Source organism: Arvicanthis niloticus, chromosome 2, assembly GCF_011762505.2.
Source record: "Arvicanthis niloticus isolate mArvNil1 chromosome 2, mArvNil1.pat.X, whole genome shotgun sequence".
Classification (NCBI taxonomy): Eukaryota; Metazoa; Chordata; class Mammalia; order Rodentia; family Muridae; genus Arvicanthis; species Arvicanthis niloticus.
Genome location: NC_047659.1, coordinates 13,413,691 through 13,428,445, shown reverse-complemented (window position 1 = coordinate 13,428,445; position 14,755 = coordinate 13,413,691). Strand labels below are relative to the sequence as shown.

The 14,755-nt window shown below is 48.7% G+C and overlaps 1 long non-coding RNA gene across 1 annotated transcript; it reads right to left on the bottom strand.

Moving 5' to 3' along the window:
• Window positions 1–8,297: 8,297 nt before the first annotated feature.
• LOC143441133 (uncharacterized) lies at window positions 8,298–11,074 on the bottom strand. The gene is made up of 3 exons (XR_013108353.1): window positions 9,620–11,074; window positions 9,328–9,504; window positions 8,298–8,592 (listed from the first exon to the last, which is right to left on the bottom strand). It is a non-coding gene; the product is annotated as an uncharacterized LOC143441133 (long non-coding RNA).
• Window positions 11,075–14,755: the final 3,681 nt, after the last annotated feature.

Below are 14,755 nucleotides of genomic sequence, written 5' to 3'. Positions count from 1 at the left end.
CTTTGGCCACCCGTCACACCTATGGTGCATATGTGTGTGTGTGTGTGTGTGTGTGTGTGTGTGTGCATGTGTATGCATATGTGTGTGTATTATGTATATTTGTGTGTGTAAGCAAAACACTTATACAACATAAAATAAAAATAATCTAAAATAAAAATGTTTAAGTAATAATATACAGGAAAAACTCATGTGACTGAGGGGACCAGAGCCAAGTTCATCAAGGTGCCAGCTAGTCCATCTATCTGCTGGGGTAACCACAAAAATGTCCTTCCCTGCCTCAGTTTCCCACTGAACACACTGGTCAGCACTCCCAACAATCTCACAGGCATCTCTGGACGGCGTCGGAACAGATCAAAGAACCTTGAGGTGTTCTGAGGCAAAGTAGCAAGATTCCACTTCCCTACCGGCACCCATTCCACCCCTAGTGGGTGACAAGGTTTCTCTGAGTGCCCCACCCCCTGCCACATACCACTTACATGTCCTCCTGCCTACCTAGCCCACATCTAAATGTTACTAGGGAGGTCCCACCCAGCATTTGGAAATCCCAAGCTGACTCTCACCTGAATCACTCATGAGCCCAGCCCCACCCACCCCACCTCTGCCGCTGGTTCACAGAACAGGAAAGTTCTGTAGTCAGCGGTCTCAAATCTCTTCAAATCTCGGTCCCAAACCCTGGTTGCTTTTCACTCTCACCACAGACCTAAACTTTCAGCAGCCTTCTGTGGGCCTCAGTTTCCCCCATCCAAAAAAAAATGAGCTTACTACTTTCATTTCTGCAAGAGCTTCTCTGAGCACAGCAAGAGCCATTCCATGTGGGCATCCAGCCTTCACTGAGAGGAAGCTCAGCAATGGTTCTCCGCTGCCTCTTCTTCTTTCCTACCTGAGCAGGACTGGCTTTGTGTAAAGGTCTCTTCCTCTCCCCTGTACCTGCTCAGGGCCAACTTTTCACTCTGTATTAAAGATGATGAAAATAACATTTCTTATGTACCTACTATGTATATATCTGAGATGCATGCATGTATGTGTGTTTATGTGCGCGCACACACATACATACACACACACACACACACACACACGAAAGCGGGCACGCGCATGTGTGTTCCTTTCTCAATAGTCCTATGAATCCAATAGTGTCATCTCCATTTACAAAAAAAAAAAAAAAAAAAAAAAAAAAAAAAAAAAAAAAAAAAAAAAAGCTGAAGCCCAAAACTATAGTGGTTTGTTCAAGGTTACACTAAGAGAAAAACAGAAACCCTGCACGGTACTGGGTAGCTGGGGGGTGGGTGGGGGTGTCTCATTAAGTTACACAACTCAATCCACCAGAGAGCCAAGGATTAAAAGCCACAAAACCCACTTGTTTGTCTTTCTTACTTAATCCTCAAAACAGCTCTGAGAGGAAAGCACCAGGATGCAGAAGGAAACGCAGAGACTCAAGGATTCCTCTGGACCTTGACTAAGTTGAGGAGGGAAAGGAGGAATCACAGCCATTGTCATAGCAATTTGTAAACCGCTGGCAGAATGCTGTGGGCTTCCATGCGGCATCTCTTTTGTAACTCCCAACAGCCCCACGAGGTAGGTTTTGTTCTTCCTATTTCTATAAATGGGAAAACTGGCCTGCTAGAAGCTACAGGCTATTGGTGATGGAGCTGACATTGGAGCCCTGATCTGCTGGATTTCAATTTACAGGTTTAATACCCTGCCACATTCTATCCCTGTCTCTCTGGACTCCCAGCCCTGAGTCTCCAAGAGACAAACAACCAGATCCTGCCAGGGATGAGCAGAGCAAGCAGGCAGGCAGGCAGGCAGGCAGCTGGTGTGTGGAGAGTTCTCTGTTCATCTGGGAAGTTTCCACTGCAGTGTCAGGACAGCTCTCACCATGTGATCGGCCCAGTGGCCTTTCTACCAATATCCTCCTTACCCTGCTCCTACCATCCGAGGAGTCTACAGATAATCAGTTATCAGTTCCTAGGATCATAGAGGTTCCATTGCCTGTGACAGAGAAGCCATGATAAGTGTGTGTGTGTGTGTATGTGTGTGTGTGTGTGTGTGTGTGTGTGTGTAAGGGACCAGATTTTTCAAGAGGTGACTGTGACTGTAAAATGCCACTCTGCCCCACCCTACCCCAATCACAGTTGAAGAAGAAATATTGCCACAGCCTTCCTTGGATGTGTGAATTACCCTTATAACTGCTTAGAACCTTCCATCGCTCCCACTGCCCTCAGCCCTACCATGGCCTAAAGAGCCATGGAATGGAGAACCCAGAAGATCTGAGTTCTTGTAACTAAACCCCTTGAAATCTCTGTGCATCCCTGAGTAAGTCACCCTCCCTCTTGGGTTTCAGTCTCCCTACTTGGTAAAGAAGTCTGTTGTAGTTGAACTGCTGAGCAGGGGGCAGGGGGAGCCCCAGAGACTGGCCCAGCTGGGTTTAGAGCCTGGCTTGCACCGGAGAGCTGTGTGATTCTGGGTAGCTCATTTGATGTCTTTGAGCCCAGTTTCCTCACTGGGCAACGAAGACAATAATAACCATGATAAGGAGGTCACTTAGCCCAATTCATAGCCCCCAGAGGAGGCATTTGGGAAATAACCAGTACTTGGTGTCATAATTATAAGTAATAACTATACAATGAATCCAATTCTGTCACTGTGGTCCTAGATCATGAATATCTCAAGAGAACTTTAGAGAGAGTGATGGCAGGCATATGCCAGCTTCCTGTGTCAGGATTACTTTTAGTTGCAGATGACAAAAATTCCCATCTGTGGGAGATTTAATCAAAAAAGAAGATGGAGAATCTCAAATGGCAGGAAGTGCCAAGGAAGAGATTCCAGTCATGTACAGTCGTGTCATGAGGAGGGCCTCTTCAGTCAGTCCTTCTGCTGGCTCTGTCTGCATCGCTATCCCCAGGCACCTTGCTCCAAGTGTGGAAATGCTGGGAAGAGAGCAGATACCCCCAAGGACTTCCACATATTTCTCTTCTGCCAGAGTGTGTCACATGGTCTCCCTTGACTGCAAAGGAGCCTGGGAAATGGAGTTTTGCAATAGGCAAGCAAAGAACAAGAAGTTTGTAATGGAGCTGCACAGTCAGCTATCAGATGTCTGCCGAAAGCCAAAAGGAGTGTTTCTGGTGTGGGCTGACTCCTCTAGTGAACACAGAGCCAATCAGATGCTGCAGTTCTGAGGCGAGTCACACTTTTCAGACAAAGGAAGAGGATCAAAAATAGCAGGACCACCGTGAGGCACAGACAAGAGTGCCCAGAGAAAGTTCAATTCAGCTGCCAGCAGGTAGCAGGATTCCGTGTCTCCCTGTGGCCCCTTATAAGATGGACCAATCACGTAAGAAGCACCCATGCCCAGACACAGGGCACCTCATCCTTGGCAAACTTGCACACCATGGCTTAGAAACTTAGAGGGCAAGAATTCATACTCCAAACAACTCCTCAATTCCCAGGCCAGAGCCCTACAAGTCCACTGTCTGGAGCCTTTCAGATAGAAGTGGACTGGCCCACCCCATGTACGGAATGTGTCCCAGCTTTAATGCTTTGTTAATCGCTCGGCGCCATTTAGCCATATATAGCCTGGAAACATTCTCACTTACACCAGCTTCTTAATCTCCGAAACAGCCCTTCGACTAGGGGGTTTCACCTATGAGTGGGGTGGGGTTGAGAAGCTGGGATTGTTTTCAATGCAAGAGACAGACATTCAGGGTCACTTTGGCAAAGATGCTGAAAATCAGAGGACAGATGTGGCTACATTCAAATTCATATTCATTCCCCCTCTCTCCCTGGACTTGAGTATCTCCAAGCTCACCCTGCCCTCACAGCCTGCCCTATAAGATAGGATGACGTCTTTCTCCTAACAGCCTCCAGGAAGTGAAACTCTTTTGATTGTTTGGTCTTAGCTCCAGCAGCCACTTTTGAACCAACTGCTATCTCCCGGAAGATGTAATGTCCTGATTATTCTGGCTGATTAGTGTTAGACTGTGCCTTCTGCATGACAGATTTGGGAACAGGGTGTTTCCACAAGAAACCCTAGTGTCGCTATCAACAGAAGAAGACCAGGTTTGCTGAGGTGATGGCTTGGACAGTACTTGGTAAAGCACTTGTCCTGCAAGCATTAGTGACTTGGTTCAGATTCCCCAGGACCCACATAAAGAGCCTGGGACTGCAGTGCATGTGCATAATTCCAGCACTTGGCAGACAGAGACAGGAGGATCCCTGATGCTTGCTAACTGGCCAGACAGACTAGTCTAATCTGTGAGATCCAGACTCAGTGAGAGCCTCTATCTCAAAAAAATATAGGGCAAAAAGCAATTGAGGGTGATAGCCAGTGTCAGACTCAGGCTTCACATACAGATGCACACACAAACATGCACACACACAGTTTTGCACTTAATTAAGTCAAATTAAAAAAGGAAGGAAGAAAGGCAGACAACAACAACTGGGGTTCCCCTCTCCCTCTAGGCAACAAGGAAAGAACGGGTGTACACTAAGAGGCAAGGTGGCTCTGCCTCCAGGCAACCCCAGAGCTGGAAGGTGAAGGAAGGAAGCCTTTGGCCTTGGGCCTGGGTAGAGAGATGAACAAGTTGAGGAGAGCCCAGCCTACTGTAGCATCCAGGACCTTTTCTTCTCTGCCCACAAGAGACTGAGGATGGTTTGTTGGGGATGCTGAGGGCCAGGCTGTGCTCTCTGGTACCTCCTGTTAGGGCTGGAGCAGGAGAGGACATCTGCAGAGTAGCCAAGGCTCACACGGACAACTAGACGCTGACCAGACATGGTGTTACAGGGCGAAACCAGGGTTCCCTCTGTTAGCTTCTTAGTCTCCTTAGTAAAAAACAGACTAAAACAGAGGCTTGAGTTTTATTAGAGTGTAAGAGAGAAACAACAGGGCAGGTAAGCTATAAATCTTTGCAGCTGCCAGGAGAAGACAGATGGAGGAGAGACAGAGATACAGACACAGAGAGACAGAGAGATAGAGAGACAGACACAGAGACAGAGGAGGCAGGAGTCATTTCTTTTACAACTGGTTTCAGCAAGCAGCCTCAAAGCATAAAGGAAGGGGGCGGCTTCAGAGAGCCAGTGAGAAAGCCCCAGGTCTGGGAAAGCTTGCTCAGCTTTAGCCAGTACCTAAGAAATAAGAAAAAAGTTACACGTTATGTTACGGCTCAGATGCGTGGGCAAGCATGGCAGGATTCCACAGTGGTGCCTGGTGGAAGCTCTGTAAGCAGCTGTCTAGAGGGCTGGGCTTCTGGGAAGGGAAAGTATATTATCTCGTTAAGATAATTCATCATCCCCTCTGCTTAACACGTCTCCTCCAGGTGACTCAGATTTAGAGAGGCTGCCCTCACGGCCAAGTAACTGACAGGACCAGCTGCATTAGGGACAGGCCCAGAGGATTTTGGGTCTCCTCCCAGGACCAGAAAAGTAGATACTTAGATTCTTTTTTTTTTTTTTTCCCAGAAGGAAGTACCTTTGCCTTAATGGGCCTCATCCTCCACCTTTTCATATGGTAATTTAAATTCTAAGGAAGAATAATATTGATATCACCAGGGAAACAAAGGTGGGGTCCAAAGCATCCAAGGCTATTTAGAACTCTCTCTGAAGCTTAAGCCTAAAGCCATTTAGGAACCAAACCAGAAACCAAAGCCCTCACACCAACAGCATTTTCTTTACTCCAGCCATGACAGGATCAAAGACACTTCAGGCTTCTGGCTAAGATATAAAGCCCTATCTCCAATTGCACGCCCCAATTATACCTCTTGTCCACATCAATATGATGAAACACCGGGGCCAAAACAAGTTGAGGAAGAAAGGGGTTTGGCTCACAAGTCTACATCATTGTTCATCTGGAACTCAAAGAAGGCAGGAACCTGAATCAGGGGCTGATGATGCAGAGGCCATGGAGCAGGAGCTGATGCAGAGGCCATGGAGCAGGGGCTGATGCAGAAGCCATGGAGCAGTAGCTGATGCAGAGGCCATGGAGCAGGAGCTGATGCAGAGGCCATGGAGCAGGAGCTGATGCAGAGGCCATGGAGCAGGAGCTGATGCAGAGGCCATGGAGCAGGAGCTGATGCAGAAGCCATGGAGCAGGAGCTGATGCAGAGGCCATGGAGCAGGAGCTGATGCAGAAGCCATGGAGCAGAGGCTGATGCAGAGGCCATGGAGCAGGAGCTGATGCAGAAGCCATGGAGCAGGGGCTGATGCAGAGGCCATGGAGCAGAGAAGCTGATGCAGAAGCCATGGAGCAGGGGCTGATGCAGAAGCCATGGAACAGGAGCTGATGCAGAAGCCATGGAGCAGGGGCTGATGCAGAGGCCATGGAGCAGAGAAGCTGATGCAGAGGCCATGGAGGAACTCCCTACTGGCTTGCTCAGACTTCTTTCTTATAGAACCCAGGACTACAAGCCCAGATGGCCCCACTGACAGTAGTCCAGGCCCTCCCCCATTGATCACTGATTAAGATGATTAAGAAAATGCCCTACATGTTTGCCTACAGCCTGATCTTATGGAGGCATTTTCTCAATTAAGCCTGCTTCCTCTCTGATGACTATAGCTTGTGTCAAGTTGACATAAAACTAGCCAGCACAGTCTCTATCATGATTTTTATATGCTTGGCCCAGGGAGAGGCACTATTAGGAGGTGTGGCCCTGTTGGGGTAGGTGTGTCACTATGGGTTTAAGACCCTCATCCTAATGCCGGGCAGTGGTGGTGCACGCCTTTAATCCCAGCACTTGGGAGGCAGAGGCAGGCAGATTTCTGAGTTCGAGGCCAGCCTGGTCTACAGAGTGAGTTCCAGGACAGCCAGGGCTATACAGAGAAACCCTGTCTCGAAAAACCAAAAAAAAAAAAAAAAAAAAAAAAAAACAAAAAACAAAAAAAAAAAACCTCATCCTAGCTGCCTGGAAGTCAGTATTCTGGTAGCTGCCTTCAGATGAAGATGTAGAACTCTCAGCTCCTCCTGCACCATGCCTGCCTGGATACTGCCATGTTCCCACCTTGATGATAATGTACTGCACCTCTGAACCTGTAAGCCAGCCCCAGTTAAATGTTGTCCTTATAAGAGCTGCCTTGGTCATGGTGTCTGTTCACAGCAGTAAAAGCCTAACTATGTTTTTTAGAGGTGGGGTCTGAGCCTCATAGGGACAAAGTCACTTGTGCAAATCACACAGTCTGAATGGCAAGTCGAGGCTCAACCCAAGTCTGAAATGACTCCAGGATTATACTCCCTCTTAAATAGTTTATTCATCGGTGCTACTGACTGGCCTACACAGGACAAGAAGCCAATAGTGATCTAATCGTGCTCATAGTGTGGCAACAGCCCAAACTCATACCCCTGCAGGCCCAACTCCAGTCCTAACTTCCTCTCCTGCCACCCTGTGCAAGCTGGGCTCCTTCCCATGGGCACAATGCCTGCCACACAGAAAGCTCTTTGCAGGCACATGTTAAATGAATAAATGAACTACTCCAGGGCAAATGTACTCATACAAATCCCAGCAGAGCCATTCACTAGCTGGATGTCATTGAGCAAGTTGTTTGGCATCTCTGGACCTTGGTTTCCCTTTGTAAAACAAAGGTGATGCCAGTGCTCTCTTAGGGCTAGTATGGTGTTCAAGTGAGTTTTGTAAAACATTTAAGATGCTGTGGGGAGCCGACAGAAGGTGGCTATCATCCTTGCAGCCATCTTGAGCCATGTACCCTGACAAGAGACTTGTTTACAATAGCCTACAACAGCTGAGCACACTCTGATAACATCTTGGTTTAGATAACCAGGATTTTCCCTTGGGTGTGTGAGACTTAAAGGTGTGAGACTTAAAGGAGTGACTTAAAGGTGTGATAAGACTTAAGGGCATGACTTAAGAGCGTGACTTAAAGGCGTGGCTTAGAAGTGAGACTTATAAAAGGCGAGAGGCAGACAGAAGAGATTATTTAGACACTTGTACTTGGATGAGACTTGAGACTAGAACTTGGAACTGGAAACTTGGAACTTGGGGGCACTAGGGACTAGGAACTCAAGACTAGGGACTTGGAGAGAAGAAGAGAGATTGAAGAATAAATGGGATTGAATCACACTCTGTCTGGTCTCCATTCCTCGTGTCCGTCCTCTCTCTCTCTCTCTCTCTCTCTCTCTCTCTCTCTCTCTCTCTCTCTCTCTCTCTTGCTGAACCCCAACCAGCAGACTGGAGCAGCTTGGGGCAGTGTGGGCTCTAACAACTTAGCCCCCAAGGCTTTTGGCAGTGCCAGTTCCAATATCGATAGAGCGGTCTGCGACATTTTGGCCCCCAAACATAGCGTAGTGTGGCTCTCGACAAGATGCTTCCTGGCACTTAATAAGCATCACACCAGTATTTGTTAAGTAAGTCAGCAAGAGCGAATGAATGTCCATTGTGTATCTGTGGGTGGAGGGTACTGTGTTCTCACCTCATACCTTGCACACATTATTGTGTGCTTGTGATTCTTCTGGAGCCTCTCCTTGGCCCTGAGGGGGGCTCTAGACACCTTGAGCAGTGAATGATCTTCTGCACAGAGAAGTGAGTTGGCTTAGCAGGGATCTGCAAGTTACATCACTGCTGGCTTCACTGTCTCCGCATCTCCCACCTCCTGCAAGTGGATAGACACCCTTTAAGCCAGAAATGAACAAACATCCTGACTCATAGCTGTGAGGAGCCATGATCCCCTCCATCCAACCCCAGGCTCGCTCTCTCTGGCTACCCAGTAAGAGAGAAAGACAGAGAGATAGAGAGAAAGACAGAGACAGGGAGACAAAGAGAAAGACAGACAGAGACAGACAGAAAGACAGAGAGAAAGACAGACAGAGACAGAGAGCAAAAGTGAGAGCGTGTGCATGTGTGAGTCACTGAGGTTCTGGAGCAGGAAGCACGGCATCCACCCAAGACCACAGGACCACAAGAAAGAACTAGGTGGTAAATGAACACTGAATACTGGTCAACCACATACCCATACCACCCACTCTCTGAAACAGACTGGATATGTGGGCACCTCAGAACCCTGAAACTTGGAGCCCTCCCCCAAGCTTCTGGATAGCACACAGAAGTGACCTCACAGCTCTGCCCGTTCCACCCATCTCATAAATAACCAGTTGGCATCCTAGCCAGCTGCTAGGCAGCCCTTTGAGACCAATACCAGTCCTCTCCATGATCTGGCAGACCGTGGGGTGTGCATCGAGAACAGAGGAGGAAGGGTGGGGGAGGAGTTTGAGGATTGCCTTGCAAGAACTGACCAGCCTCCATCCCAGGAGGGTCCCAGCTCCCAGGTGTGCCAACCGTCATCTCTTCTCCAACTGCCCTTAAATCTGCCTGACCCCTCTGCACTCACCTTCCATCTTCCTTCGTGGTTGTCACTCCCTCTCAGCTCTCATGCCAGCCTTTACGGTCTCTCTTTACTCTCCTGCCACACAAGACCATATCTACCTGTGCTTCCATCACAGTATGGCCCTGCCATTGTTGTTCCCATTCCTTGGGCCGGAGTTTTTCTACAGCACAGTGAAAGTGTCTAGGAAGGATTTAATGTAACCGTGGGTATAAAAATACTAAGCACACAGTAGGTGCTCAATTAGTACTACTACATTTTCCCCAAGGGCTAAGAGGCTGAGAGTAAGCATTCTAACCTCTGCTTCCCCCCTTCAAGTGTTTAAAAAGTCCTCCAAGGCCAGGCAGTGGTGATGCATGCCTTTAGTCCCAGCACCCAGGAGGCAGAAGCAGGTGAGTCTCTGAGTTTGAGGCCAGCCTGATCTATGAAGCCAGTTCCATGACAGCCAGGGCTACATGAAGAAACTCTGCTGTTTCAAAAAAAAAAAAAAAAAAAAAAAAAGTAAATTGAAAAGTCCTCCAGCCGAACTTGTACCTAGAACCCCAGAACTTGACAGGCAGATGCAGGTAGATCTCTGTGAGTTCTAGGTTAGCCAGAGTTACACAGTGAGACTCTATTGCAAAAAGAAGGAGGAAGAGAAGGAAGAGTGTGCGTGCATATATTTGTTTTGTTTGCATGTGTGAGGGTAAATATATGCACATGTGCACACATATGTAATCATTTGTGTATGTGATCTGTGTGTGCATATGCATGTATGTTTGTATATGGATGCCTGCACATGTACAAGGTATTGCATGTGTGTTTATGCTTATGTGTAGACATACATGTGCAGATCCACACGTTTATGTACGTCTGCTTGCATGTGTGTATTCATGTATGTGTTTTGTGCCTCTGTGTGTATATGTATTGGGATATGTATTGGGATATGTCTTCATATCTAAACATGCATCACAGTTAGTATGTTCCCATGTGTACTTGTGTAAGCATGGATTTGTGAGTGTGTGCACCTTCCTATTTGAATGTACTCACAAATGTGTATGTTCATGTGTGTGAACCTATATTTTTGTGTATTTGTGCATTTGCATATATATGTGTACATGCATTTATTTACCTATGTACCTATGTGTTTATGTGTTCATGTGTGTTTTTATGTATTAATATATGTATGTGCTTCCATGTGACTTTACTTGTGTGCATATGGGATATTTTATCTGTGTGCATGTGCACAAGTGTGTAAACATTTGTCTACTCATGCAAACACATGCATGACTTTATGTGTGTGTGTGAGAGAGAAAAAGAGAGAGAAAGGGAGAGAGAGAGATCTGAAAAATACTAGGATGTGATTTCTCATTACTTCCAATACTATGGCATGCTCCATCTTCAGGTCTGGAATCCTCATTGCTCCATAGATGAATTCTATAGGGCCCAGCCTGGTACCTTGCAGGGCAGAGTCAGCTTTCAACTGCAGGGGCCACATGCTCTGTCCTTGGCTCCTCTGCCACATGCATCTCATTCTACTGACCCTTCCCTCTTTTCTTGTCATTATCCCTCTATTCTGTGCTCCCATCCCACCCCCATTCTGTCTGTGGGTAGCCCTGCCTCTTCATCTCTGCCCTGACTTGACCTCTCTGGCTATCTCTGTGTTCTATGTCTCTCAGGTTCAAACTCTTCCCCTCTGCCTGTGTCTATCAGTGTTACTGGCCAGACTTGCTTCATGTTCCACACCTCCCTGGGAAGGACTGTAATCAAAGATCCTCCTTCCTTCCAACACCAACCTCCACCCCTCCCCACTCCCTCCTTCTCCCCACCCACCCACCCCCACTACACCCCCACCTGGAAAACTCTGTTTTTGAAGCCCTTTGGGGCTGCAGCAGTGTGCCTAAAGTACTAAACTCTGGAGCTAAAGTATCCCTCCCTCCTGGTCAGGTGACTGGGACCACACACAGCACTGGGAGAGATTAGGAGGGGCTTCCCAGGACCAACAAGAGTCAGACTCTGAACTCAGAGGAAGGAGATGAGGGTACAGGAAACCATGAGAAGGAGCAGAGAGCTCACCCACAAAAGCCACGTGACTGACTGTGTCCATAGGAGGCAAGGCCACCAGAAGAAGTCTGGTTGTTGCTTTGGTGGGTTATTGTCATCCAGTGCTAACTTAGCCTCCTCCCAACTCCAGGGGGAGCCCAGACACAAGAAGGAGCTCCCCTGGCCCAAGGCAGAAGAGAAAAACCAAGCTAAAAACCACACCACCGCCACCACCAACACACACACACACACACACACACACACACACACACACACACACACACACACGAGAGGCTAGAGCATAGTTTACCACACTGAATTCAGAATTCTGCCACAGAGCCCTTGGTCACAATTCCCTGCCCAGCTAGATACACCCCTCAAGGCTGCCTCAGGCAGAAAGCCTCTGGGCTGAGAGCCAGGGCTGCATTCCTTCTGCCCCACCCACCCTCAGCCTCCTGGGCAGTCCAGGTTCCAACAGGAACCCATGTTCCCCCAGAAAAGGACAAGAACAGAGCCAGGGTAGGGGAAGGACCTTTCGTGCGATGCCACCCTGACCATGTCACCACACCAGTGCTCTGGAGATGGCTCCTGAGCCCAGCCTGGGCCTTCCTTGGAACTCGAGGATATCTGAAAATAGAAAAGGAGAAGAGAAAGCTGTGGTCGATGTGGTGGACAGAGGAGAAGCTGGGTGGGGGTGGGGTGAGCCTGTGGACAGAGAACACTTGAACACATCAAACCTGACCTCCAGGCTCCCCCCACCTGCTCTGCACCCCTTGAGTCTCTCTGCAGTCACCCATCTACACCTCTATTCAACAGAGGAGACTGAGTCTCCTCCCCATCACCACCACAGGAAAGGTTAACCAAGAACACATTACTGAGCTGATCCCAGAGCTCCTGGACCCCAGAACTCTCCCAGTTGGCTCTCAGGATAGAATCTGTTTGAGGCCTAGATTTCTGCTTACCTGCCCTGAGGGTCAAATTCAGGTGGCCCACTCCAAACCCTGAAATGTCTTTCCTCTCAGAGCTAGAGTTCAGCCTGTGGCTGGAAACCCTGAATCCTGGCTCCCTCCCAGGGGCTTCCTCCCTCCTCTCTCTGCTCTCTGAATGACCTCTACCCAGGCAATCTTCCTTCCTCTTTTTCAGGCCCTCTCTCCCCACCCAAGCCTGGGCTCCACAGAGACAAGGATAGACATGAAGGGAGATACCCGCCCTAGGCCCCAGCCTCCCAAACAGCAGTGTGTGGACGTCAAACAGCCTTTGGCAGAAGTGTAGGTCTACCCTGTGTGTAGCCTCCTCCCCTCCCCAAACTTAGTGGCAGATGGGTGGCTAACCTGTGTTCTAGCTCCTCCCCCAGAGGCAGATGGGGGGGGGCTACCCTGTGTGCTGGCTCCTACCACCTCCTCCTGCAGATGAGTGGGGCTACCCTGTACAGCATCCTCCCCTCCCCAGGACACAGCCTTCTCCTAGGAAGGCCCTGGAGCATGTGAAAATGGAATCTAATTTTCTAATCTCCAAAACCAATGGTACATTGCTTCCTGTCTTCCTGTGCCTCGCTGCCCTTTAGAAACAGGCGGACAAGATGGCGTGCAGGCTTGGCCTGAACCTAGCACACAGCCACTAGCTGAGTTTGTATGCTTACGGAGGTAACGGGATCTTGATTAGACCTGTGCCTTCTGCATTCAGATCCTTCCTCCAGATCTGGTTTTCAAGTTTCATTCCGTAGTTAGGAATTAAAAATTAACTTAATAACTGGCTGCCTAATGCTTACTGTGTCTGAGCACCAGGATAGGAAAGAACAGGATAGACACCCTCTTGCCCCGCACTGGGGGAGATGGGCACAGACAACTGACAAGGCTGTAGTGATGCTATAAGAGGCAGAAACATACACAAGTGCCAGGGCCCGGGGGGGGGGGGGGGGGGGGGCGGGGTGCGGAGGATGCTCCGGGAAGCAGATGGGAACTGTGTGCTAATGGCTAAGACTCTGCAAATGCATACAACCCACACGACATCCTACATACATCTGTGTCCTTATGGACTTGACTTCGCCCTAGGCTTCTGGGAAGTTCCCTGGGCCTTCTGAATGCTGTGTCTCCTTGGGGCAGACTAGATACCCTCACAGATGTGACTCAGGGTGGGCTAACCACACTTGCATTGTCTTAGGGTGGGGGGCTGGCCATGGGAGAAACCAAGCACATAGCTTAAGTCATGGGGCTTTGGATCAAGCAACATCCAGCAGCCTAGAGACAGAGACCGAATGTGGGGACACTAACTAGCCCCTCAGTGACGACATGCAAATCATCTCTGAACATGGAAGTGTGGGTGAACTTGACCTCCTGGCCACACTCCATGCATAACACCACACTCTTTCTCAGACAGACAGAAAGTAACACAGGGCTCTGTCTTCTCCTTCAGCAGTCCTTCACCTGCACCCTCTCTGGAACTGACCGTAACCTGAGTACACCAGCTCCTGAGGGAGTTCTGTGAGTCTTCCTAGAAAATTCTGAAATCTGAGAATGGTCAAGGAACCCCTCACCTTGCAGGTGGGGTGCCACAAGTGAAGACAGCCTTGCTTGCTCCTCTAATCGTGTAGATGACCCCACTCAGCAAAACTTATTAGATGGAATTTCTTCTCACCCTAAAAATAACCCCCTGAAGGAGGCAGGATTATCTTTGCTTTCTAGATTAGGACACTGAGTCGAGCAACCTGACTGAGGTCACAGGGGCATCTAGTAACAAAAGTGGGCTCTGAAAGTGGGAGCCAGGCCTGGACCACTGTGAGGCACTGCCCAGCCAGGGCTGGCTGCAGGGAGCAGGGGAAGATGGGACTGAAGCTGAGCTGGTCTTCAAAAATAGATAGCAGGGGATGCATTTCATGGCTACCTAACCCCGGTCTGGGGTCCCGGAAAAACACACACACACACACACACACACACACACACACACACACACACAATAAGTTTGATTTATGCAGAGGGCGCACAGTCATACCAAATCAAGCGGAGAGTACATCCAGTGTGGGTCCTGCTGGGTTTTCACTGCTGGAACAAATGGGTCCTGTGCACCAGGGTTCTGCCTCACATCCTTACAGGACGGCTCATTTAAAGTGTCACAGCTGATAGTCAGAATGTGATTTTGAGCATCTGTACACATATTTTTTATTTCAAGAAGTGCTGACCTTAGGGCTAGAGACATGGCTTCCAGAACCTTCACAGAGAGACCCAACCACCTGAAACTCCAGTCCTAAGGGATCTGTAAGGGATCTGACGCCCTCTTTTGGCCTTCCTGGGCAGCAAAACACTCACACACGTAACAAACAAAAATCCAAGTTAAGAAAAAAAGTGCTGGCATGGAAGGAATCTGACTTCCTGCCAAGTAGCTTCTTGATATTTGTTTTTAAACAAAATGTGTCTTG